Below are 26779 nucleotides of genomic sequence, written 5' to 3'. Positions count from 1 at the left end.
GAATGGAGACGTGTCGTCTTCAGCGATGAGAGTCGCTTCTGCCTTGGTGCCAATGATGGTCGTATGCTTGTTTGGTGCCGTGCAGGTGAGCGCCACAATCAGGACTGCATACGACCGAGGCACACAGGGCCAGCACCCGGCATCATGGTGTGGGGAGCGATCTCCTACACTGGCCGTACACCACTGGTGATCGTCGAGGGGACACTGAATAGTGCACGGTACATCCAAACCGTCATCAAACCCATCGTTCTACCATTCCTAGACCGGCAAGGGAACTTGCTGTTCCAACAGGACAATGCACGTCCGCATGAATCCCGTGCCACCCAACGTGCTCTAGAAGGTGTAAGTCAACTACCCTGGCCAGCAAGATCTCCGGATCTGTCCCCCATTGAGCATGTTTGGGACTAGATGAAGCGTCGTCTCACGCGGTCTGCGCGTCCAGCACGAATGCTGGTCCAACTGAGGCGCCAGGTGGAAATGGCATGGCAAGCCGTTCCACAAGACTACATCCAGCATCTCTACGATCGTCTCCATGGGAGAATAGCAGCCTGCATTGCTGCGAAAGGTGGATATACACTGTACTAGTGCCGACATTGTGCATGCTCTGTTGCCTGTGTCTATGTGCCTGTGGTTCTGTCAGTGTGATCATGTGATGTATCTGACCCCAGGAATGTGTCAATAAAGTTTCCCCTTCCTGGGACAATGAATTCACGGTGTTCTTATTTCAATTTCCAGGAGTGTAGTTGAGAATGCAGATACAACAACAACCACGAACTTTAATTTAGGAAGTTTGGGTGAAAACATATCTGATCTGGTCTGACGCAGTTGCTTGCGATTACTCCTACTGACGGCTTTGTACTCCATCATGAAGCTTACACTTAATATTAAATATCTTTCAGTGTATTACGACTTAATTAATTACTTTTATTTCTTTGAGCTCTACCATCTGTGGACCAGGTGAGAAACATTCCTCATGAATTTGTCTACTTTCTGAGTTTTAGTCTTTCACACTATTCTTTTCTAGAAACTTCCTGGCCGATTACAACTGTGTCCCGGTCCTAGACTCGAACTCAGGACCTTTGCCTATCGCGGGCAAGTGCTCTACCAACTGAGCTACCCAAGCACGCCTCACGTTGCTTCCTCACAGCTTTATGTTTGCCAGTATCTCGTCTCCTACCTTCCAAACTACAGAAGTTCTCCTGCGAACCCTGCAGAACTAGCACTCCTGAAAGAAAGGATATTGCGGAGACATGGCTTAGCCACAGCCTGGTGGATGTTTTCAGAATGAGATTTTCACTCTGCAGCGGAGTGTGCGGTGATATGAAACTTCCTTCCCGCAGTATTCTTTTCATTCAGGAGTGCTAGTTCCGGTAGGTCCGCAGGAGAGCTTCTGTAAAGTTTGGAAGGTAGGAGACGAGATACTGGCAGAAGTAAAGCTGTGAGGACTGGGCGTGAGTCGTGCTTGGGTAGCTCGGTTGGTAGGGCACTTGCCCGCGAAAGGCAAAGGTCCCGAGTTCGAGTCTCAGTCCGGCACACAGTTTTCAACTGCCAGGAAGTTTCATATCAGCGCACATTTCACCGCAGAGTGAAAAACTCATTCTATTCATTTCTTGTTTGATTTGTCCCCGAGGTGCGCTTTCCTATCTTTCCCTGAAAGCGCCGAACTTCCTAATCTTGTTCCGATAAGTTGACCTGTCCAGAATTTCTACTTTTATAATGTTAATTCCTACTAATTCCTTTTTTTACTTCGCTGAAAAAACTGATAAGAACTTTGGGACTTTTTTTCGAAATGGAAAATTATTTATTTCAGTCAGTGTTTCCGCGTACATTTGAAACAAGTGATTATAAAACGGAATTCTCTCTTTCCTCAAAGCATCAGATAATTTTTTTTTTTTCTGTTTGAGTTTGGATTTCTTCATTGCTTCTTCTCATCCATAGATGTACGTTACACGTACAGACGAACCAATGATTGCAATTAAAAAAAAATCGAAGGTATCTTCAAGGGAAAGTGTTTTACAAAGTGAGCAAATCAATAACGCGTTGGTCCATCTTTGGCCCTTATGCAAGCAGTTATTCGATTTGACATTAATCGAGTTGTTGGTCCTCCTGAGGGCTGTCGTGCCAAATTCCGTCCAATTCGCAATTTATATCGCCAAATTCTCAAACAGCTAGGAGGGCTCTGCCCAAATGCTCCAAATGTTCTCATCTGGGGAGACGTCAGACGACATTGCTGGCCAAGGTAGGGTTTGGGAAGCTGGAGATAAAGCAGTTCAAAACTCTCGTCGTGTTTGGGCAGACATAATCTTGCTGAGATGTAAATCCAGGATGACTTCTCCTGAAGGGCAGCAAAATGGAGTGTAGAATATCGTCGACGTACCGCTGTTCTGCAAAAGTGCCGTAGATGATAACCAAATGTGCCCTGCTATGAAAAGAAATGGCACCGCAGAGCAGCAGTGCTGGTTGTCGGGCCGTATGGCGTGGGACAGTCAGGTTGGAAGCAGACCACTGGCCGGGGTGTCTTCAACCACGGCTCCAGTGATCATCTGGGATCTTCTAGGCAGGATTCATCACTGAAGACAATTCTACTCCAGCCAATGAGATTCCACGCCGAAGACGTGTGTATTGTCCTGGACAGTAATGGGATGCTACCCTCACTGTGCCCCGCCGTATCGCCCAACAACGAGTAGTGACGGTTGGGGGGACCATTTCTCTTCATACCAGGACCCCTTTGGTTGTCATGCCTGGCACCGTTATAGCACAGTGTTACGTCGACGATATTCTACGCCCCGTTTCGTTGCCCTTAATAGCAAGCTATCTAAGGTGAAATAACGCCTGACTGCACAAGGCCAAATGGTACCTTGGTCAGCAATGTCGCCGTACCTCCCCCCAGCTGAGAGCACTTGGAACTTTATGGTAAGGGCCATCCAGCCAGCTCGGGGTTTTAAGATCCAACACCCCAGTTTGACACAATTGGACTCGATATCCCTCATGGGGACACCGAACAACTATCAATTAATGGGAAACCGAATAACTGTCTGCATAAGAGCCAGAGATGAGTCAGTGCGTTGCTGACTTGCTCAAATTGTGAAACTCTTCAATTATTGTCTGTATATGTCCTTCACATCTGCATATTTCCGTCCCATTCGGGTAACCCCTTCATGGTGCGTCGATTTTTTTCTCTTAGAGTGTTTATGATTTGTACTCATTATAGCCCATGTTGCAGCAATCCCTAGTGGAAACGGCTCATACTGATGTGGCGTCAGCATTTATTCTCCGCAATCTTGGGAAAACAGCCTCATTTGTGTAAGATAGAGACAGTTACTATCTAAAAGAATTTTCACTCTGCAGTGGGGTGAGCGCCGATTCGAAACCTCCGGCAAGGTTAAAACTGTGTGGCGGGGTGGGCCTCGAACCTGTGACGTTTTGCCTTCCGCGGGGAAGTTCTCTTCTGGCTGAGCTGCCCAAGCACGACACGCGATCTGCCTTCACCGTTTTCCTTCCGCCAGTTACATCTCCTACCCACAGAACCTCCACTGCACGCCGTTGAGGCAACAGCACTTTTTTTTTTTTTTTTTTGGAGAAAAGATCATGCGCGTACAAGACATAGTTACAGCCTGACACATACACTCCTGGAAATGGAAAAAAGAACACATTGACACCGGTGTGTCAGACCCACCATACTTGCTCCGGACACTGCGAGAGGGCTGTACAAGCAATGATCACACGCACGGCACAGCGGACACACCAGGAACCGCGGTGTTGGCCGTCGAATGGCGCTAGCTGCGCAGCATTTGTGCACCGCCGCCGTCAGTGTCAGCCAGTTTGCCGTGGCATACGGAGCTCCATCGCAGTCTTTAACACTGGTAGCATGCCGCGACAGCGTGGACGTGAACCGTATGTGCAGTTGACGGACTTTGCGCGAGGGCGTATAGTGGACATGCGGGAGGCCGGGTGGACGTACCGCCGAATTGCTCAACACGTGGGGCGTGAGGTCTCCACAGTACATCGATGTTGTCGCCAGTGGTCGGCGGAAGGTGCACGTGCCCGTCGACCTGGGACCGGACCGCAGCGACGCACGGATGCACGCCAAGACCGTAGGATCCTACGCAGTGCCGTAGGGGACCGCACCGCCACTTCCCAGCAAATTAGGGACACTGTTGCTCCTGGGGTATCGGCGAGGACCATTCGCAACCGTCTCCATGAAGCTGGGCTACGGTCCCGCACACCGTTAGGCCGTCTTCCGCTCACGCCCCAACATCGTGCAGCCCGCCTCCAGTGGTGTCGCGACAGGCGTGAATGGAGGGACGAATGGAGACGTGTCGTCTTCAGCGATGAGAGTCGCTTCTGCCTTGGTGCCAATGATGGTCGTATGCGTGTTTGGCGCCGTGCAGGTGAGCGCCACAATCAGGACTGCATACGACCGAGGCACACAGGGCCAACACCCGGCATCATGGTGTGGGGAGCGATCTCCTACACTGGCCGTACACCACTGGTGATCGTCGAGGGGACACTGAATAGTGCACGGTACATCCAAAGCGTCATCGAACCCATCGTTCTACCATTCCTAGACCGGCAAGGGAACTTGCTGTTCCAACAGGACAATGCACGTCCGCATGTATCCCGTGCCACCCAACGTGCTCTAGAAGGTGTAAGTCAACTACCCTGGCCAGCAAGATCTCCGGATCTGTCCCCCATTGAGCATGTTTGGGACTGGATGAAGCGTCGTCTCACGCGGTCTGCACGTCCAGCACGAACGCTGGTCCAACTGAGGCGCCAGTTGGAAATGGCATGGCAAGCCGTTCCACAGGACTACATCCAGCATCTCTACGATCGTCTCCATGGGAGAATAGCAGCCTGCATTGCTGCGAAAGGTGGATATACACTGTACTAGTGCCGACATTGTGCATGCTCTGTTGCCTGTGTCTATGTGCCTGTGGTTCTGTCAGTGTGATCATGTGATGTATCTGACCCCAGGAATGTGTCAATAAAGTTTCCCCTTCCTGGGACAATGAATTCACGGTGTTCTTATTTCAATTTCCAGGAGTGTAGTTTCCAAAATGAATTTTCACTCTGTGGGGGATTTTGTGCTAATTTGAAATTTCCTAACAGATTAAAACGAGTCGACGTTGAACCAGACGCATTTCAATCAGCAACAAATACAGGGTATAGTAACTGGTACAGCATTGCTGGGACAATACTCAGAGGTGACAAAAGTATGGCGACATGCACATACACAGATGACAATAGTATCGCGTAGGTATAAAAGGGAGTGCATTCGAGGGGCTCTTATTTTTATTCAGAAGATTCATGTGAAAAGGTGTTCGAAGTCATTATGGCCTCAGGAAGGGAATTAACGGACTTTGAACCGGATACATTCCATTTCGGAATTCGTTAGGAGATTCAGTATTTCCAGATCCCCAGTACCCATAGCGTGCCGAGAATACCAGATTTCAGTCATTACTTCTCATCTGACAACGCAGTGGTCGACGGCCTTCATTTAACGACTGACAGCTGCCGCATTTGCTTAGAGTTATCAGAGCTAACAGACAAGTAACACTGTGTCAAATAAACGCAAAATGTGACACGTACGACGAACGTATCCTTTAGAACAGTGTCGCGAAATATGGCGTTAATGGGCTCCGGCAGCAGACAACTGACTTGAGTGCCGTTGCTAGCAACACGACATCGCCTGCAGCGCCTCTCCTGGGCTCATTACCATATCCGTTGGACTGTAGACGACTGGAAAACCCTGACCGGTTAGGTGAGTCTCCACTTCAGTTAGTAAGAGCTGATGGTAGGGTTCCAGTGTAGCTCACACCCCACGAAGCCATAACCAGACTGTCAACATGGCACCCCCAAGCTGGTGGTGGCTTCATCACCGTGTGGGCTGTGTTTACATGGAAAAGGCTGGGTCATCTGGTCCAACTGAACTGATCATTGACTGGAAATTGTTATGTTCGGCTACCTGGAGACCGTTTACAATCGTTCATGGACTTCATGTCTTCAAACGATAGAATTTTTATAGATGATAATCCGCTATTCCACCGGGCCACACTTGTTCGCGATTGGTTTCAAGAACGTTCTCGACATTTCGAGCGAATGATTTGGCTACCCAGATCCCCCAACGCCAATATGATTGAATATTTATGGGACATAATCGAGAGGACAGTTCGTGAACAAAATCCTGCACCTCCACAGTTTCGCAATTATGGACGGCTATAAAGGCAGTTGGAACACGTGAGGCAATACTAACCTTACGACTTATCTTAGAAGAAAGATTAAGAAAAGGCAAACCTACGTTTATAGCATTTGTAGACTTAGAGAAAGCTTTTGACAACGTTAACTGGAATACCCTCTTTCAAATTCTGAAGGTGTCAGGGGTAAAATACAAGGAGCGAAAGGCTATTTACAATTTGTACAGAAACCAGATGGCAGTTATAAGAGTCGAGGGGCATGAAAGGGAAGCAGTGGTTGGGAAAGGAGTGAGACAGGGTTGTCGCCTCTCCCCGATGTTATTCAATCTGTATATTGAGCAAGCAGTAAAGGAAACAAAAGAAAAATTCGGAGTAGGTATTAAAATTCATGGAGAAGAAGTAAAAACTTTGAGGTTCGCCGATGACATTGTAATTCTGTCAGAGACAGCAAAGGACTTGGAAGAGCAGTTGAACGGAATGGACAGTGTCTTGAAAGGAGGATATAAGATGAACATCAACAAAAGCAAAACGAGGATAATGGAATGTAGTCAAATTAAATCGGGTGATGCTGAGGGTATTAGATTAGGAAATGAGACACTTAAAGTAGTAAAGGAGTTTTGCTATTTAGGGAGTAAAATAACTGATGATGGTCGAAGTAGAGAGGATATAAAATGTAGACTGGCAATGGCAAGGAAATCGTTTCTCAAGAAGAGAAATTTGTTAACATCTAGTATAGATTTAAGTGTCAGGAAGTCGTTTCTGAAAGTATTTGCATGGAGTGTAGCCATGTATGGAAGTGAAACATGGACGATAACCAGTTTGGACAAGAATAGAATAGAAGCTTTCGAAATGTGGTGCTACAGAAGAATGCTGAAGATAAGGTGGGTAGATCACGTAACTAATGAGGAGGTATTTAATAGGACTGGGGAGAAGAGAAGTTTGTGGCACAACTTGACTAGAAGAAGGGATCGGTTGGTAGGACATGTTTTGAGGCATCAAGGGATCACAAATTTAGCATTGGAGGGCAGCGTGGAGGGTAAAAATCGTAGAGGGAGACCAAGAGATGAATACACTAAGCAGATTCAGAAGGATGTAGGTTGCAGTAGGTACTGGGAGATGAAGAAGCTTGCACAGGATAGAGTAGCATGGAGAGCTGCATCAAACCAGTCTCAGGACTGAAGACCACAACAACAACAACAATAAAGGCAGTGGACATCCAACGACTTGTTGATTCAAATGGTTCAAATCGCTCTAAGCACTATGGGACTTAACATCTGAATTCATCAGTCCCCTAGACTTAAAACTAACCTAAGGACATCACACACATCCATGCCCGAGGCAGGATTCGAACCTGCCGCAGCACGGTTCCGGACTGAAGCTCCTAGAATCGCTCGGCCACTGCGGCCGGCCTTGTTAATTCATGCCACGTCGACTTGCTGCAAGAGGAGGTCCGACATGATGATATAAGGTATCCCATGGTTGTTGTGACCTCAGTGTAATGCCTCTGTTGGCGTGTGTCGTGGCTTGAGGTACATGCAGTATGCAAGAGTTGCCCTCATCTCATTTACACGGTAATTTCTGGCTGTCGTCGCTGTTCATCCGGTGTATTGCAGTGTGGAACCAATCTTGTATTAAATATTTTTAACAATGTTTCACTTGATTTGAAAGATTAAAGATTTGACTGTCGTTTCTGTGAAATAGTAAAGAAGGAAGGAAATTATGGTATCAGTGTAAATTAAAAACTTAACATTTCATTCGTAGTAGAGGAAAGGTGCCTAATATGAGACACACTTTTGTAAAGCCATTTGAAAGACCTAAAAGTAAGGGCAATTGTATTTTTTATGATGGTAATAAGATCTTAAATTATTTAATTTTATCAAACAATTATCGTATTTGCAACAATAAACAATCTTTCAGAGTAGTTATTAAATCTTCACAAACAAGGCATTTCGTAGAAATGAGACCAAGGTTTCCTAATATGAGACAGTAATAATATTTTGCTTTAATTATTTTATCACATAGTAATGACTTATGAATACACAATTTTTTCATGTTCATTCATTTCTGTTATCCTTCACTCATTTCACACTACTTAGGTTTAAATTTACGACTTCCGGGACAAACAAAATTGTCTTCTGTGACACCGCAATCTTCATGAGCCCAGCGATAACATTTCGTGCACTGAGCCCATTTCTCCCCGTGTTTGCCTTCAGAAAAGCGCCCAGTACAGAACAGACACTCTGCGTCATCGTCATCACTTCTGTCTGAATCCCCAAGATGGACATCGGATGCCGAGTCACTAGACGATTCTTCTGCTTTATGTCTACGATTGGAAGATTTTCCACTCTTCTCCACAAATAACTTTCTCGCTGCTTTCTTAGCTTCAGCCTCTGATTTCTTCTGTTTAGATTCTTGCAATTGCTTCACATAAGGAGTTGAAGTTAGTGACGCAGCAGAGCACGAACGCGATGATTGACCTAACTCCAGGTGGTTTTGCGATGTGTGGGAGGGGTCTGATGTGTGCCGGGCTGACAACTTGACCATCACCATCAGTAGTTTTTCGTTTTTGGCATCTCTTTCTTGAAGAGCGTTAGCATGGCGTTGAATTGAAAATTCATGTTCCCTAAAGATGTTTCTGTTGCATGGGATGAGACCTGTTTTTCTGAAGGCATTCACCGATGCTTCCATTTTTGCTGCTCGGTTGTAAGCTGCCCCAAATAACTTGGCTATTAATAATGGAGTGATAACACGACCTGGGTTACTTGCCAACGACGTTTCTATCTCTTGGGCATAGTAGGTTTTCAAAGGCCCCATAAATCGGACGTCAAGTGGCTGCATTTTATACGTTGAGTGAGGTGGCAAACATACAATACAAATATTAACACATAGGGATTCTTTGGGTGGGAATAATGCCCATCAAGAATTAAAATGACAGGGTCATTTGAAGATGGCTTTACATGACTCACAAAATAATCAAACCACTGAGTTAAAATGTGAGTTTGTATCCAGCCACTTGGATGACAAGCTGATATTGATCCTACAGGTGCACCGTCCATCGAGTTCCAGAAAACAATCCAATTTCTGATCATAAGACTAGTCAAAGTAATCCCTGTTTATGATAATTTAATCGAATTAAAATAAACGCAGTTGCCAAAATTTTACTACAATAAATGATGAAATATTGTTATCTCATGATACTATTGTGAAAATTACATAAAACAAATCGTGAGAAAACGGGTTCCCCCAATACGCGATAGGTATCATAATATGCGACACTGTCGCATATTAGGAATTTCGCCTTCTTACACGAAGATTCACGCACTTGTTAACAACGTTCGTTGGAAAATGAACCTAATTGTCAATAATTATAGGTAATACCGTCACAAATAATAACAGTAAGAGAGTGCAGTAATATCCACTCGTCTTTAAGCTGAAATATTGTCTCAACACCGATGTCGCAAAAATTTGTATCAACCTCTACGTACTATGTCCGGCTCAACTATGGCGCCCAGCTCGCTGTGTCGTTGTCTGGCACGCAATAGACGTGTTTAAGAAACTCTCCACCAGAGTGCAACCCCTAACATGATCACAGTTGGGGTGTCTCATATTAGGGAACTATCGCATAATAGGCACCTTTCCTCTATACAATAAAAGCAGGAAATAGCTGATCTGTTGTTTGTATCTACACTCCTGGAAATTAAAATAAGAACACCGTGAATTCATTGTCCCAGGAAGGGGAAACTTCATTGACACATTCCTGGGGTCAGATACATCACATGATCACACTGACAGAACCACAGGCACATAGACACAGGCAACAGAGCATGCACAATGTCGGCACTAGTACAGTGTATATCCACCTTTCGCAGCAATGCAGGCTGCAATTCTCCCATGGAGACGATCGTAGAGATGCTGGATGTAGTCCTGTGGAACGGCTTGACATGCCATTTCCACCTGGCGCCTCAGTTGGACCAGCGTTCGTGCTGGACGTGCAGACCGCGTGAGACGACGCTTCATCCAGTCTCAAACATGCTCAATGGGGGACAGATCCGGAGATCTTGCTGGCCAGGGTAGTTGACTTACACCTTCTAGAGCACGTTGGGTGGCACGGGATACATGCGGACGTGCATTGTCCTGTTGGAACAGCAAGTTCCCTTGCCGGTCTAGGAATGGTAGAACGATGGGTTCGATGACGGTTTGGATGTACCGTGCACTATTCAGTGTCCCCTCGACGATCACCAGTGGTGTACGGCCAGTGTAGGAGATCGCTCCCCACACCATGATGCCGGGTGTTGGCCCTGTGTGCCTCGGTCGTATGCAGTCCTGATTGTGGCGCTCACCTGCACGGCGCCAAACACGCATACGACCATCATTGGCACCAAGGCAGAAGCGACTCTCATCACTGAAGACGACACGTCTCCATTCGTCCCTCCATTCACGCCTGTCGCGACACCACTGGAGGCGGGCTGCACGATGTTGGGGCGTGAGCGGAAGACGGCCTAACGGTGTGCGGGACCGTAGCCCAGCTTCATGGAGACGGTTGCGAATGGTCCTCGTCGATACCCCAGGAGCAACAGTGTCCCTAATTTGCTGGGAAGTGGCGGTGCGGTCCCCTACGGCACTGCGTAGGATCCTACGGTCTTGGCGTGCATCCGTGCGTCGCTGCGGTCCGGTCCCAGGTCGACGGGCACGTGCACCTTCCGCCGACCACTGGCGACAACATCGATGTACTGTGGAGACCTCACGCCCCACGTGTTGAGCAATTCGGCGGTACGTCCACCCGGCCTCCCGCATGCCCACTATACGCCCTCGCTCAAAGTCCGTCAACTGCACATACGGTTCACGTCCACGCTGTCGCGGCATGCTATCAGTGTTAAAGACTGCGATGGAGCTCCGTATGCCACGGCAAACTGGCTGACAGTGACGGCGGCGGTGCACAAATGCTGCGCAGCTAGCGCCATTCGACGGCCAACACCGCGGTTCCTGGTGTGTCCGCTGTGCCGTGCGTGTGATCATTGCTTGTACAGCCCTCTCGCAGTGTCCGGAGCAAGTATGGTGGGTCTGACACACCGGTGTCAGTGTGTTCTTTTTTCCATTTCCAGGAGTGTATATAGTACGCCTTTATCTGAAACTTCTTGGCAGATTAAAATTGTGTGCCGGACCGAGACTCGAACTCGGGACATCGGTTTTCGCGGGCAAGTGCCCTACCAACTTTTTTTTTTAATCTCATTTTGTTCTATATTGTTCGCTGACTTTTTTCTTGGCGGACGTCCGACGTCCGATGACACTTGTTCATGTTGTTCGGTGATCCGTTCACTCAGTTTTTTATATTACAGAGGGTAGCTAAACCCTCTGACCGAACACGCTGAGCTACCGTGCCGGCACCAGCTGAGCTGCCCAAGCACGACTCACGCCCCTTCCTGACAGCTGTACCTCCGCCAGTACTTCATCTCCTAAAGCTGTGAGGACGGGGCGTGAGTCGTGCTAGGGCAGCTCAGTTGGAAGAACACTTGCGCGCGAAAGGCAATAGTCCCGAGTTCGGGTCTCGGTCCGGGGCGCAGTTTTAATCTGTTAGGAAGTTTCATATCAGCGCACACTCCACTGCAGAGTGAAAATCTTATTCTGGAAACGCCTTTATCTGTTTGTAACCCCTGAAAACTGACATTTTAACACAAAACAGTATTCTTCAACCTCAGTTTTCACCTTTAATACTGACTATCCTTAACTCCCAAATAGTGGTGTAATCCCAGATTACAACATTATTTTCAAACTAACTGAGTTTCAAAAACTTAGAACCATTAGGAGAGTACTGTTAAGTTTCGTTGTAGTATTCAAACACTTATCACGTTTAGAAATAGCAGCGAACGGTGGGCGGACAAAGTATTTGACAATCTAAGTTAATATTTTGATGCTCTGTATCTTGATAATGAGGGAGTCAAAATTTTTCAGTCTTCGTTCAATTTCTACGTTTATTGCTCAAAATAATACGAATAAAACACCCAAAATTGGTTATTTCAGAAACCGGTTGTCTCGACCGCTTTTGACAGTGAAACTAGTTTGAAAAAAGCTATATCACGGAAAACCATTTGTTTCAATGATAACTGTCGTCCCTACCCTGGATTCGCACCTGCAGTTTACAAAAGACATTCGAATGCGCTCCACCGAAGTCCTCACAAAACGAGCTTCGTCACAAAATTCCACTGCCCAAAACATATTTCGGTAGAATTTTTCATGAGGCCACGATAGATGAATTATTCCTCGTTCTCCACGGAACACAAGGATAGGTAGGCGGTAAACTGCTCGTCTGCTGCCACCGCGTTGGGAAATTTTAACCGATGACAGCGTCAGAACGTTGTTCGACATATAAATCCAGTCGCGCAGTATCACGCCAAGTACAGCGAGCAATGTCGTTGATTATTTTGGTCTAGGCGTGAACTCACCATTCCTTGCGCACCTGCAGGTTCAGTGACCTTTGCAGACTCCGGCCGCCGTGCGGTGCGGGGGCCCGCAGCAGCGCCAGACCGCCACAAAGGGCCGAGCAGGCCAGCAGCGGAAAAGTCCCGGGCCCACGGCCACACTGTTTGCCGCGGTCTGGTCTGGTCTCCGCACCGCGCCGCCGGAGATACGAGTCTCATTAGGCCGGCGCCAACTTTGCCGTGCCTGCCGCAGGCTCGCCAACCTCGCGCGCTCTAAGTGGCCGCGCGCGTGAGAAATGGTCCGACCCGGGTCGGCGCCTGCACCACCGCTCTCCATCCTATCTCCCCATATGTGCCGCTTCCACTATGAACGTCCTGGCCGACATGTCTAATAATCGCGGCTCATCACTTACCCCCACTCTCGAGCTCCTAGCCCCCTTATCCTATACAGGGTGGTCCATTCATAGCGATCGGGCCAAATATCTCACGAAATAAGCATCAAACGAAAAAACTACGAGGAACGAAACTCGTCTAGCTTGAAGGGAGCAACCAGATGGCGCTATGGTTGGCCCGCAAGATGGCGCTGCCATAGGTCAAACGGATATCAATTGCGTTTTTTTTTTTAAATCGGAACCCCCATTTTTATTACATATTCCTGTAGTACGTAAAGAAATACGAATGTTTTAGATAGACCAATTTTTTCGCTTTGTGATAGATGGCGCTGTAATAGACACAAACGTATAAGTACATGGTATCACGTAACATTTCGCCAGTGCGAACGGTATTTGCTTCCTCAGACATTACCCGTGTTAAAATGGACCGTGTACCAACTGCGGAAAAGGTCGATATCGTGTTGGTGTACGGCTATTGTTATCAAAATGCCCAACGGGCGTGTGCTATGTATGCTGCTCAGTATCCTGGGCGACATCATCCGCCGGCCGAAGTGGCCGTGCGGTTAAAGGCGCTGCAGTCTGGAACCGCAAGACCGCTACGGTCGCAGGTTCGAATCCTGCCTCGGGCATGGATGTTTGTGATGTCCTTAGGTTAGTTAGGTTTAACTAGTTCTAAGTTCTAGGGGACTAATGACCTCAGCAGTTGAGTCCCATAGTGCTCAGAGCCATTTTGAACGACATCATCCAAGTGTCCGGACCGTTCGCCGGATAGTTACGTTATTTAAGGAAACAGGAAGCGTTCAGCCATACGGGAAACGTCAACCTCGACCTGCAACAAATGATGATGCCCAAGTAGGCGTTTTAGCTGCTGTCGCGGCTAATCTGCACATCAGTAGCAGACAAATTGCGCGTCAATCGGGAATCTCATAAACGTCGCTGTTGAGAATACTACATCAACATCGATTGCACCCGTACCATATTTCTATGCACCAGGAATTGCATGGCGACGACAGTGAACGTCGTGTACAGTTCTGCCACTGGGAAAAAGAGAAATTACGAGACGATGACAGATTTTTTGCACGCGTTCTATTTAGCGACGAAGCGTCATTCACCAACAGCGGTAATATAAACTGGCATAATACGCACTATTTGGCAACGGTAAATCCACGATGGCTGCGGCAAGTGGAATATCAGAGACCTTGACGGGTTAATGTATGGTGCGGCATTATGGGAGGAAGGATAATTGGTCCCCATTTTATCGGTGGCAATCTAAATGGTGCAGTGCCTGCTGATTTCGTACGTAACGTTCTACCGATGTTACTACAAGATGTTTCACTGCATGACAGAATGGCGACGTACTTCCAACATGATTGATGTCCGGCACATAGCTCGCGTGCTGTTGAAGCAGTATTGAATAGCTTATTTCATGACAGGTGGCCGGCCGAAGTGGCCGTGCGGTTAAAGGCGCTGCAGTCTGGAACCGCAAGACCGCTACGGTCGCAGGTTCGACTCCTGCCTCGGGCATGGATGTTTGTGATGTCCTTAGGTTAGTTAGGTTTAACTAGTTCTAAGTTCTAGGGGACTAATGACCTCAGCAGTTGAGTCCCATAGTGCTCAGAGCCATTTGAACCATTTTTCATGACAGGTGGATTGGTCGTCGAAGTATCATACCATGGCCCGCACGTTCACCGGATCTGACGTCCCCGGATTTCTTTCTGTGGGGAAAGTTGAAGGATATTTGCTATCGTGATCCACCGACAACGCCTGACAACAAGCGTCAGCGCACTGTCAATGCGTGTGCAAACATTACGGAAGGCGAACTACTCGCTGTTGAGAGGAATGTCGTTACACGTATTGCGAAATGCACTGAGGTTGACGGACATCATTTTGAGCATTTATTGCATTAATGTGGTATTTACAGGTAATCACGCTGTAACAACATGCGTTCTTAGAAATGATAAGTTGACAAAGGTACATGTATCACATTGGAACAACCAAAATAAAATGTACAAACGTACCTACGTTCTGTATTTTAATTTAAAAAACCTACCTGTTACCAACTGTTCGTCTAAAATTGTGAGCCATATGTTTGTGACTATTACAGCGCCATCTATCACAAAGTGAAAAAAGTGGCCCAACTAAAAAATTCATATTTCTTTACGTACCACACGAATATGTAATAAAAATGGGGGGCCTTGTTTAAAAAAACCCGGTTGATATCCTTTTGACCTATCTCAGCACCATCTAGCAGGCCAACCACAGCGCTATCTGGTTTCCCTCTTCAAGCTAGACAAGTTTCGTTCTTTGTAATTTTTTCGTTTGACGCCTATTCGTGAGATATTTGGCCTGGTCACGATCAATGGGCCATCCTGTATATAGAAACCTCATGCGTTTTCATCCATGCGTTACTGCGACAATTATTGCTGAAATACACTGATGGAAAAAACTCGCAACACCAAGGAGTTGCGAGATGTAAACGGAAGTCGGTAGGCGTGTTTCTACATCTGGAAGACCAGGGGCGGCCAGCATTTCGGCTCGCGGGGCGTGTCGTACATGAGTGCCGAAGCGCTCAGCCTCACTTCGCATTTCCCCCATCGCCTCAACTTAACTTCTGAGGTCATCAGTCGCCTAGAACTTAGAACTAATTAAACCTAACTATCCTAAGGACTTCACACACATCCATGCCCGAGGCAGGATTCGAACTTGCGACCGTAACGGTCGCTCGGCTCCAGACTGTAGCGCCTAGAACCGCCCGGTCACTCCCGCCGGCCCCATCGCCTCACCACGCGATCTGTGCGTGAGTTGCGGGAAGACGGGAAAACTGCGAATGCGTCTCATTTAAATGCCTGTGCAGTCGCACTACGTACTATTTCGTATTATATATTTCACATTTCTCAACAACATAGGACATAAATGAAATTTTCAGTATTATTTATTTTTGGCGCGCTGAGGACATAATACAATTCTTACCTGGTACAAACTGTCGGCATACGGAGAGACGCAAATAATTTCACAGAGTTTCGCACCCAGATTGCCATGTTACCGTAACTTATTTAGTTTCATAATCGAGAAAAGGTCTTTCGCACAAATATGTCGATCAAAATGTTGTAGCAATTTTGCGACCTCATTATGGACATTTGGAAATTCTTCCTGACGAAAGCAATGTAGAAATCCTGGACAGTATTAATGTAAACAGATTTGTCATTAAAATGGGAATGGTATACGAGGTCAATCGGTTACCTCTGCACATGCACAGGGGCGCTTTGAACTGAACAGTCAAACGATCTCGAAAACAGCTCGGAAACAAATGTAAGATTAACAGTGTCTTCAAAATCCTTGTAATTCTTCCAAGGCCAGAATGAATTCTTCAAACCTTGTGTTCTCTTTAACACCAGTGAGCTTAGGGAACAGAACTGCCCTTGACAGAATGTGTCCCTTCTACAACGTAAGTTTCTATTCAAAAGCATCAACATCATATCATAAAGAAGTTAACTTGCAGTGTCTTGTGTATTATTGAACCGGGAACCTAGAAAAGACGGATATACTTCGTCCCGCCGTAGCCCTCAGTGGTTCACAACCCCACAACAAGCCACAGCAGTCCATCCACCCCAACGCCACCCCACACCGAACCCAGGGTTATGGCGTGATTCGGCCCCCAGCGGAGTCCCTTCCCACCCTTTCCCGGGAACGTCTCATACCAGACGAGAGAAACCCCAAATGTTTGCGTGGTAGAGTAATTATGGTGTACACGTACGTGGAGACAGTGTTTGCGCAGCAATCGCCGACATAGTGTAACTGAGGGGAGACAGCCCGCATTCTGCAACAGCGAGTTTTAAATCGAAAAATCGTTCCGGGCATGTCCCTTCACTCAACCAACGTACTTTACAGTAACATATGAAGTCTCCATACTCTTTATTCGCTTGTGACGGACACTTGAATAACGCGTGTAATTTCAGAAATTTTACTTTTCGTACCACCAATTTTCTTTACGTGCTCCAGGCCTGCAAATATAGCTCAAAGGGCTTTTTCATATACGGAACAATGAATATCGTCTGTCGATTATTCTAATTTTTTGCTCTTTCATTGTCAATTACATCGAATGGCTCTGAGCACTATGGGACTTAACTTCCAAGGTCATCAGTCCCCTAGAACTTAGAACTACTTAAACCTAACTAACCTAAGGACATCACACACATCCATGCCCGAGGCAGGATTCGAACCTGCGACCGTAGCGGTCACGCGGTTCCAGACTGAAGCGCCTAGAACCGCACGGCCACACCGGCCGGCTGTCAATTACATCCTTCTCTTTTTGCTTGGTATTGTACGAGGGCAGTTCAATAAGTAATGCAACTCATTTTTTTTCTCGGCCAATTTTGGTTGAAAAAACCGGAAATTTCTTGTGGAATATTTTCAAACATTCCCGCTTCGTCTCGTATAGTTTCATTGACTTCCGACAGGTAGCAGCGCTGTACGGAGCTGTTAAAATGGCGTCTGTAACGGATGTGCGTTGCAAACAACGGGCAGTGATCGAGTTCCTTTTGGCGGAAAACCAGGCCATCTCAGATATTCATAAGCGCTTGCAGAATGTCTACGGTGATCTGGCAGTGGACAAAAGCACGGTGAGTCGTTGGGCAAAGCGTGTGTCATCATCGCCGCAAGGTCAAGCAAGACTGTCTGATCTCCCGCGTGCGGGCCGGCCGTGCACAGCTGTGACTCCTGCAATGGCAGAGCGTGCGAACACACTCGTTCGAGATGATCGACGGATCACCATCAAACAACTCAGTGCTCAACTTAACATCTCTGTTGGTAGTGCTGTCACAATTGCTCACCAGTTGGGATATTCAAAGGTTTGTTCCCGCTGGGTCCCTCGTTGTCTAACCGAACACCATAAAGAGCAAAGGAGAACCATCTGTGCGGAATTGCTTGCTCATCATGTGGCTGAGGGTGACAATTTCTTGTCAAAGATTGTTACAGGCGATGAAACATGGGGTCATCACTTCGAACCTGAAACAAAACGGCAATCAATGGAGTGGCGCCACACCCACTCCCCTACCAAGAAAACGTTTAAAGCCATACCCTCAGCCGGTAAAGTCATGGTTACAGTCTTCTGGGACGCTGAAGGGGTTATCTGTTCGATGTCCTTCCCCATGGTCAAACGATCAACTCTGAAGTGTATTGTGCTACTCTTCAGAAATTGAAGAAACGACTTCAGCGTGTTCGTAGGCACAAAAATCTGAACGAACTTCTCCTTCTTCATGACAACGCAAGACCTCACACAAGTCTTCGCAACCGAAAGGAGCTCACAAAACTTCAGTGGACTGTTCTTCCTCATGCACCCTACAGCCCCAATCTCGCACCGTCGGATTTCCATATGTTTGGCGCAATGAAGGACGCAATCCGTGGGAGGCACTACGCGGATGATGAAGAAGTTATTGATGCAGTACGACGTTGGCTCCGACATCGACCAGTGGAATGGTGCCGTGCAGGCATACAGGCCCTCATTTCAAGGTGGCGTAAGGCCGTAGCATTGAATGGAGATTACGTTGAAAAATAGTGTTGTGTAGCTAAAAGACTGGGGAATAACCTGGTGTATTTCAATGCTGAATAAAACAACACCTGTTTCAGAAAAAAAAGTGTTGCATTACTTATTGAACTGCCCTCGTAATGTCGTTTCATAACAGAATGTGCAGTACCTGTTCCTTATGCGCACTGAGAATTCTCATCAAATTTCGCTCCAGTAGCGCCACTATGAGGACGCTAATCTGTTTTCTATGCATATCGTCGCTTTGCCGCTTGTGAGTGTTAGTTACGTTTGAGATTTGACGTGGTGAGTTGGTGTTAGTCTAGAATGTCTCTAAGGCGACGAAGATGCCATTATCACCACCTCACTTAGAACGAGGTCGTGTAACAGGGCTACGAGAACTGGATGTTCTTTATGGAATACTGCAGAAAGGCTTGGCAGAAATGGAGCCACGGTACATGGTTGCAGGCAGCCATGGTCATGGGAATGGCAGCAGGAAGACCGGGCTTCGGACGGCGCCACCGAGAGGGAAGACTATCGTGTTCGGCGTATGTCTCTGGCGCAATTTGAGTAGTAGTTTGGCATCACAGTGTCACAACGAACTGTTACTTCAAGGACAGCCCCGAGTTAGACGCCCTGCAGGGTGCATTCTAGTGATCCCTAACCACTGTCACTTGCGTCTTCAGTGGTGAGAGCTCATTGGAGGGCAGGCTGGAGGTCTGTTGTGTTTTCTGATGAAAGCTGGTTTTGCCTCGTTATCAGTGATCGCCGTTTCTTGATTAGGAGACCATCTGAGGGCCTGGAATCAATCTGTCTGGGTGCCAAACACATTGGACCACTGTAGTGTAACGACGTATAGTTTTGTGTAAATGATTTTCTTTTGACATATGACCATGTGCAGACTTCGTCACCTACGTCAGTTGCAACACACTTCAAAATTATTTAAATTCTTTTTAAATTTTCTCTGAATGGTTCTTGAACGAAACTGTAAAACATCATCATTTGAGTCGTATGGGCAGAATTACGTCACTCAGTCCTATTGGTTTGCGCAAGCTTTTTTCAATTTAGATGTCTTTTTTTTTTCTTCTCAGAAGTTATATTAATGCAAGTTATCTGATTTAAAAAATATTAGAACCACATTGAATAAACTTTCAAGACTCAAACTCGCGATGAATATTGTCAAAAATTAATAATCAGGTCAAATAAATCTGTCATCCCTCTTCCTTAATATAATTATTCATAAATGAATTCTCGGAACACGTATTTAAACTTTTGTAGTATACACTACTTTATTATCCTCATACATATAGACGTGGACCTGAGCCTTGACAAGATAGGACTGAACATTTACAACATTATTAAACTTTCAATGACGTCATTGTTGTAGTAACATTACAAATTCTTATTTTTTCAGTTTTTAGAAGCACGACGCAGCAACTCGGTTTCAGGATCTTCTGTTGCTCTTTGGCTGTCGACCCGCGACGTATAGTGGCCAGCAATTTTCTCTCTGGTCCCGGCAGTGAAGATGCTGTCTCCGTTCGTTGCGCCGCCCTCTCCGTACATGAAACATAAAAATAAATACAAAACTTTAGACAATTCACAACCATTACAAATATTACAAAAATATGAAACTTCCTGGCAGATTAAAACTGTGTGCCCGACCGAGACTCGAACTCGGGACCTTTGCCTTTCGCGGGCAAGTGCTCTACCAACTGAGCTACCGAAGCACGACTCACGCCCGGTACTCACAGCTTTACTTCTGCCAGTACCTCGTCTCCTACCTTCCAAACTTTACAGAAGCTCTCCTGCGAACCTTGCAGAACTAGCACTCCTGAAAGAATGGATATTGCGGAGACATGGCTTAGCCACAGCCTGGGGGATGTTTCCAGAATGAGAGGTACTGGCAGAAGTAAAGCTGTGAGTACCGGGCGTGAGTCGTGATTCGGTAGCTCATTTGGTAGAGCACTTGCCAGCGAAAGGCAAAGGTCCCGAGTTCGAGTCTCGGTCCGGCACACAGTTTTAATCTGCCAGGAAGTTTCATATCAGCGCACACTCCGCTGCAGAGTGAAAATCTCATTCTGATTACAAAAATACATAAACAAAAAAACTAAATTATACTTATATTGACCTGCAAACTGGGCTGACACTGGTGGATGGGTGACGCTTCAATTTCGCGTCCCACTACACCACACCTGCTGTTATGATCTAGTACGCGATTTCGTATGACAGTAAAATCACTCTCGTTGTTATCCCGCGCGCTCTGACTGCAAAATTGTACGTGAGCCTGGTTATCCTACCTGTTGTGCTGCCATTCATGAACAGCATTCGAGGACGTGTTTCCCAACAGGATAACGCTGGCCTTCATGCCGGTGTTATAACCCAACATGCTCTACGGATCGTAGAGGCCTGCTCGAACACCACTTCTATCTCCAATCGAGCACATATGGGATATCAACGGACGACAACTCTGGCATCATCCACAACCAGCATTAATCATCCCTGTACAGACCGGGCAAGTGCAACAGGCATGGAATTCCATCCTCCAGAGTGACATCCAGCACCTGTACAACACGAAGCATACACGTCTGCATGCTTGCATTCAATGTTCTGCCGGTTACACCGGTTAATTATGTACCAGCGTTTCACATTGGCAATGGCTAATCTTGCACTTCCATTAACCTGTGAGGATTTAACGTGTATGAATGCAAATTTTTCCATCAGTGTATTAAGGCAAGTTGTCTTCTTAATGTTTCGGTTCACTTAGCCCATCACCATGTCCCGAAGAAGCCACAACAGAAGAAAACAATCAGTGGTTTGAAATGCAAGCAGTTTAAAATCTAGAATATGGAGATACTTCGTAGAGCGCGAACGGTATTCAAATCACTTAATTTCATCTATTGCACTAAATGGCTGAAACAGTCATCCGGTCATGTGCATACCCTGCGCCAGTTGCAAGCTGCGTATCTAACGGCTTCCAGGACAGCAAAAACTAGATTTTCAGTATCTACTATTTTCTATAAATCCATCATCTTCTTCTTCGTATTCTTCCATCGTTTTCTATGTATAACAGTTTCTTCTTCTGCCTATGCACATACAAACTGCCAGAGGTTGGAAATACCGCTACAGTTCTAAGGTTCTTCTATTTAACACAAAACCGGTTTCGGGCTCTTATACGCCCATCTTCACGTGTGTCAACTTGGTGCTGTGATATCAAGCGCTGCAATGGACGAGAACAAGACGCTGTGAGCTACCAATGAGCGCAGAGCATCAGCCTCTGGTATAATGCTGAGTTGTGGATGATCCTGCGACAAAGTAACTACGCATGTCGCGGTTTCAGCCTAACCTCAGGAACATTTTCACAGTTTTTCACAGATAGACTGATTTACGAGGAAGGCTTGCGTGTGTACACGGTCCAGCCACATTAATATGACCACCGCCTATGTTTAACTTCAACGTGCAAAAATCGCTCACAGATGGCAGGTAGCAGCACTAGCAATGGAGGGAAAGCGGGTGGGCGGGACGCGGGAAACAGAACAGTTATTGTCGCATGCGGAATTGGAGCGATTTTTCTGACGTCCAGAAGGGACTGGACATTAGACTTGGGGCCAAGGGCTGGTCGGAGTCGCCGTGAGGTTCTAGGCGCTACAGTCTGGAACCGGGCGACCACTACGGTCGCAGGTTCGAATCCTGCCTCGGGCATGGATGTGTGTGGTGTCCTTAGGTTAGTTAGGTTTAATTAGTTCTAAGTCCTAGGCAACTGATGACCTAGTGCACAGAGCCATTTGGACCATTTGGGGCCAAGGGTGGAAGAATTTCCGCATCGGCTAAGCTCGTACACTGTTTGCGTGCTTCTTGGTTAATACATATAATGTATGGCAGAATGTCGCAGTCCAAAACCGGTGCCGAGACTGACAGACAGCAGACGGCAGGGGCGAAGGACGCATGGAAAGATGTGTCGAGCGAATAGTTGTGTAACTTTCGAACAACTGGCCGCCCAGACGAACCAAGCGGCTACCAACAGTATCTTCTCAACGGCCATTCAGTAAATATCGCTGCGTACGAACCTCCACAACAAGCGTCTAGCTCATGCTTCAGTGCTGACTGTTGAAAGCTGGAATTTGCACGCCAGTACAACAGTTGGACGTCTACTCACTGGCGCCAAGTCGCCTTTTCACATAAATCACGTGTTATGCCCCATCGAAAACGTGGCTGTTGGGGCGTACGGAGTGAAACGTCTGAAAGCAAACACATTAGAACAATCGTCGGAAGCGTCCAGGCCGCAGGGGGTATCATTGTGGTCTGGGGACTGTTTTAGTGGCATTCAAAAAAATGTTCAAATTTGTGTGAAATCTTATGGGACTTAACTGCTTAGGTAATCAGTCCCTAAGCTTACACACTACTTAACCTAAATTATCCTAAGGACAAACACATACACCCATGCCCGAGGGAGGACTCGAACCTCCGCCGGGACCAGCCTCGTGGCATTCCCTGGATAATCTGGTCAATCTGGGAGGCACATTCGATCACGAAGAGTTTACATCTATCCATGAGGACCATGTTGACCACTGCATCCAGTTTATTCTTCTTCGGTACGATGGCATTACCAGCAGCACAATGGAAAGTGCCATACAGTTCGCAGTGTACGTGCGTGGTTGCTATAGCAACAGGATGAGTTTACCGTAGCCCTCTGGCTGTCAGAGTGCCATATTTAAACCCAATGGAGAATCTGTGGGGCCACCTCGATCGCACTGTTCGCACCATGGCGTAGCTGATCTCGTTACTGCAGTCAGCTTGGCTCCACATCCCTGTCGGCAAGTCCGAGAAACTGGTTGACTCTCTTTCTGCATGTTTCGCAGCGGTTCGCACTGGAAAAGGTGGTTATTCAGCCTTTGACAGATGGTTACATTAATGAGAGTGGACATCATGGTTTATAAATATCTGTGGCAAAGTGGCATAACTGTGAAAACGATACCATTATCATCCAATGATCACTAGCAGAAGTCCTCGGGATTGCAGTAAGCCGCATCCATGCTGCTGTTGCGTGGCAGCGGCTACCAGGTACCGATGTTGTGTGACAGACTGCGTTTCGTACTAATGTTACGTGGCAGAGGGTATTTCGTACCAAAGTCACAATGCGAATGGCGCTTCGTACCAAAGTCACATGACAGGATGCTTTCATCAGTGTTGTGCGACGGCGTGCTTTGTATCAATGTAAGGTGGCATAGGGTGCTTTGTACCAGTGTTTCAGGGCAGGGAGTATTTCAGAACATGTTCCGTGGCAGAGGGCGCTCCATACCGATAGTGTGTGACATAGGGTGCCTATTATCAATGTTGTGTGACGGACGATGCTTCGTACCGATGTTGCGTATTGGTGCGTGCCACATACCATCCTTTCGGGGCATAAAATCCATTCTACCGATGTTGCATCGCCGAGTGCGCTACACAGTGATGACGCGCTGGGAATTACAGGAACGTGTCACACGTAACATGAAGCTCGCGCCCGTCTGGTGCAACATTCGAGTGGACCGACCGATGCTGTAGCTCGCAATTCCTATCACTGGCTTGGGATGCCACTCTAAACGCCATTTAAATATGGAACAGACAACATTCATGCACTTTCCTGGAATGTGATGCTTAAATAGTTTAAGTTACATGAAAGTGACGTTATTTAAGTAACGTTGTTTTCTAAATTTTTATTATAACTCAACGCAGGGCTCTCTCCTAGAAAATTAAGGCTACGCCAGACAAGTCTCCAGACCATAGGTATTTAGTGCTATCCGTATGGAGCTGGGGCGGCTCGCTAGATTCGTATAAATACTGACCGAAGTTAATAATTTAAATTGCTATCAAAATCTTCTTATTAAAGGCTTAACGAACTTTAGACATAATTTCAAACGTTTTCGGAACTTTTTGTGTCCAACGCTCCCCACAAAATAATGAAAGGAAAAGTCTCACGACAGTTTTCGCTGTTCACGTAGTAAAACTTCAGAATCACGCTTGGCATTTTAATTTATTACTTCATTACTCATTGCTGTATTCGCAACACGTTTTGCAGGCACTACCGACACGCATCACCCAATGTACCTACAAAGGTAGACTGCTGTACGATACGTAGTGCAGGAGACCTCACATCATGAAGACTAAGGTGGGCGAGAAAAGGGCCTCTGTTAAAACAGAATCCGCATGACCCCGATCGTGCACATCCAGCGCCAGATACTGAGGGCACTTACCTACTTCCAACGAACTTTAAACCTGATTTCACACATTTTACAAGGTTAAAGTCAAGTATTTAACGCAAAGATTCATTTGTAAAAAAAAAAAAAAAAAAAAAAAAAAAAAAAGAAACGAAACAGACTTGAAGCTAGTTTACACATGGGATTCCGATTCATGAGTTACTGATATGATAGTCGCTCAAAAATCATATTTTAGTACTGTTGACGATTACTTTAGGATAGCGGAACCGACATTGTACGATACCTGAGTCACGCAGTCGCAACTAACGGTACGCTACTTACTTGAACAAGTTGAACTGGTGAATTTTGTATTCTATGGACTTTCGGAAAATCATCATCCACACAATTCCGAAGACGGCAAGAGCTGACAAGTGCGAGAATTATCGCACAATCAGCTTAACAGCTAATGCATCGAAGCTGCTTACAAGAATAATATACAGAAGAATGGAAAAGAAAATTGAGAATGCGCTAGGTGACGATCAGTTTGGCTTTAGGAAAAGTAAAGGGACGAGAGAGGCAATTCTGATGTTACGGATAATAATGGAAGCAAGGCTAAAGAAAAATCAAGACACTTTCATAGGATTTGTCGACCTGGAAAAAGCGTTCGACAATATAAAATGGTGCAAGCTGTTCGATATTCTGAAAAAAGTAGGGGTAAGCTATAGGGAGAGACGGGTCATATACAATATGTACAATAACCAAGAGGGAATAATAAGAGTGGACGATCAAGAACGAAGTGCTCGTATTAAGAAGGGTGTAAGACAAGGCTGTAGCCTTTCGCCCCTACTCTTCAATCTGCACATCGAGGAAGCAATGATGGAAATAAAAGAAAGGTTCAGGAGTGGAATGAAAATACAAGGTGAAAGGATATCAATGATACGATTCGCTGATGACATTGCTATCCTGAGTGAAAGTGAAGAAGAATTAAATGATCTGCTGAACGGAATGAACAGTCTAATGAGTACACAGTATGGTTTGAGAGTAAATCGCAGAAAGGCGAAGGTAATGAGAAGTAGTAGAAATGAGAACAGCGAGAAACTTAACATCAGGATTGATGGTCACGAAGTCAATGAAGTTAAGGAATTCTGCTACCTAGGCAGTAAAATAACCAATGACGAAGGAGCAAGGATGACATCAAAAGCAGACTCGCTATGGCAAAAAAGGCATTTCTGGCCAAGAGAAGTCTACTAATATCAAATACCGGCCTTAATTTGAGGAAGAAATTTCTGAGGATGTACGTCTGGAGTACAGCATTGTATGGTAGTGAAACATGGACTGTGGGAAAACCGGAACAGAAGAGAATCGAAGCATTTGAGATGTGGTGCTATAGACGAATGTTGAAAATTAGGTGGACTGATAAGGTAAGGAATGAGGAGGTTCTACGCAGAATCGGAGAGGAAAGGAATATGGTGAAAACACTGATAAAGAGAAGGGACAGGATGATAGGACATCTGCTAAGACATGGGGGAATGACTTCCATGGTACTAGAGGGAGCTGTAGAGGGCAAAAACTGTAGAGGAAGACAGAATTGGAATACGTCAAGCCACTAATTGAGGACGTAGGTTGCAAGTGCTATTCTGAGATGAAGAGGTCAGCACAGGAAAGGAATTCGTGGCGGGGCGCATCAAACCACTCAGTAGACTGATGACCAAAAAAAAAAAAAAAAAAAAAAAGTCTATGGGACTGATGACCTCAAATGTTGAGACCCATAGTGCTCAGAGCCATTTGAACCATTTTGACTCTATTGTCTGTATGTTTGTTCATTTGACAAGTTGCATTCCGTTATATCCGTTATTCATGCTGGATGTGATGTTGGAAACCTGGCTCCCAAAACAAACTTGATGGACAGTAATTTACAGAATCTGAAGCCATCGATGTCCATAATCAAAATTACGAACTGCCTCTAACCGTCAAAATTAAAAATATTGTTTATCAGTCGTAAATATGTGGGTTCTCAGCAAATTGGGAGATGAATCAAGAAGGCTACTATCATTACAGCGCTTAACTGCAGCATCTATTAATG

The 26779-nt window shown here is 46.2% G+C and overlaps 1 protein-coding gene across 1 annotated transcript in view; it reads left to right on the top strand.

Annotated features, from left to right (window-relative positions):
* LOC126259844 (RNA-binding protein Raly-like) overlaps positions 1 to 26779 on the top strand; it is a 1182113-nt gene that overhangs the window by 261759 nt on the left and 893575 nt on the right. The gene's annotated exons all lie outside the window — the stretch shown is intronic.

The sequence above is a fragment of the Schistocerca nitens genome, chromosome 5, assembly GCF_023898315.1.
Source record: "Schistocerca nitens isolate TAMUIC-IGC-003100 chromosome 5, iqSchNite1.1, whole genome shotgun sequence".
In the NCBI taxonomy this organism is placed as follows: Eukaryota; Metazoa; Arthropoda; class Insecta; order Orthoptera; family Acrididae; genus Schistocerca; species Schistocerca nitens.
This window is presented reverse-complemented; position numbering and strand designations above follow the sequence as displayed.